We start from the raw sequence: 1,494 nt of genomic DNA, 5'->3' as shown, positions 1-1,494 counted from the left end.
GTGCAGACTAGTAAGCGGTGTGGTGTGCTTTCTAAAGCTCTCTGAAAGTCAGCAAGGACCAGGTGTGGCAATAAAACTGTGTTTGGGGAGTAGACTAACTGTTGCATAAAAAGCTGTCAATGGTTAGCAGAGTTATGATTATGAAAATATTTTTAGCCTTTGTTTTTATAAACATGTAATTTCATTAACAAACAATGGCTAGTGAAAAATGAATCTGCAGAGCAAAGTTTCCATCAGTCCTGGAAACACCCCTTAGCTCATAGTTTCCATGACTGTGTAGGCCTCTGTACAGGTCAGCCTCAGTAATGACAGTCTGGCACACGTGTCCTCACCCAGATTCTTCCTCCTTCCATACTAGTGACGATATGTATATTAGCACAGTTTGGAGCAGCTTAAGAGGATTTCTTTTGTTTGTATCAGTGTTTGATGTGAGAATGTGTTTTACCACGTTAGGGGGCATGCTCAATCTTCTTCTCTATGTTAGGGGAATAAATTCAGGTCATGGAAGCTTTTTCAGTGGTCTTGTTTTTTTCTTTTGATTGATACTGGTTAAATGTTTCCACTAACTTTTATTTCTCTATAGCCAATCAAAAATAAATAGCATTTTAGTAACTCTTACTTTTTTTCTATCTCAGTTGTAAGAGATAGAACGACACTGTTGTTCCAAATTAATTTTAATTCAAAAGTACCATAGAAGCTGAAACTACACCCCAGTAGTTTGTAGGAAACTGAAAAGGGGTATAAATGAACAACTGCTTTGGAAAGTGGTACACACATATTTAAAATTTATATGTATGTTATTTGTTCATTAGTTGAATGATGTAGGACCAGGTGGAACAGGTTGTGCGGCAATTTAATTCAGAGTTCTTTTGCTGATTTATTATTTTTTCATTATTTTATAGAAATATTAATCATATTAAATTCAACTACATTTTTCCTTTTTTAAAATAAATTGGAGTTTATTGAATCTTTCCAAAGATTTCAACTTAATTTTCATAGAAACAGCTGCATATTTTAATTCACTCATAACTTGTATTATTCTTGATTAACTTTAACAATTATAATAAAAAATACTCAAACAGAATTGACAACAATTATTAGTGGGCATACAACTCAACTGGTACTTGCTAATGGTCACAAATATACTGCTAAGTTGATTATTAATTATAAGCAGTTACTATCCTGTGTGCATGCATGCTCAGTAGTGTCCAGCTCTTTGCAACCCCTTGGACTGTGTAGCCTGCCAGGGTTGGTCCCCTGTCCATAGGATTTCCCAGGCATGAATACTGGAGTGGGTTGTCATTTCCTTCTTCAGGGGATCTTCCCAATCCAGGAATTGAACGTGCATCTTCTGCGTTGCCAGACAGATTCTTACCGCTGCACCACCTGGGAAGTCCAGTGTCTGTGAGTAGCAACAGTATGAGCTTCCCTGGTGGCTCCGCAGTAGAGAGTCTGCCTGCAGCACAGGAGGCCTGGGTTTGATCCCTGTGTCAA

This window comes from Capricornis sumatraensis, chromosome 7 (genome assembly GCF_032405125.1).
Source record: "Capricornis sumatraensis isolate serow.1 chromosome 7, serow.2, whole genome shotgun sequence".
In the NCBI taxonomy this organism is placed as follows: Eukaryota; Metazoa; Chordata; class Mammalia; order Artiodactyla; family Bovidae; genus Capricornis; species Capricornis sumatraensis.
Note: the sequence above shows the minus strand (reverse complement) of the source record.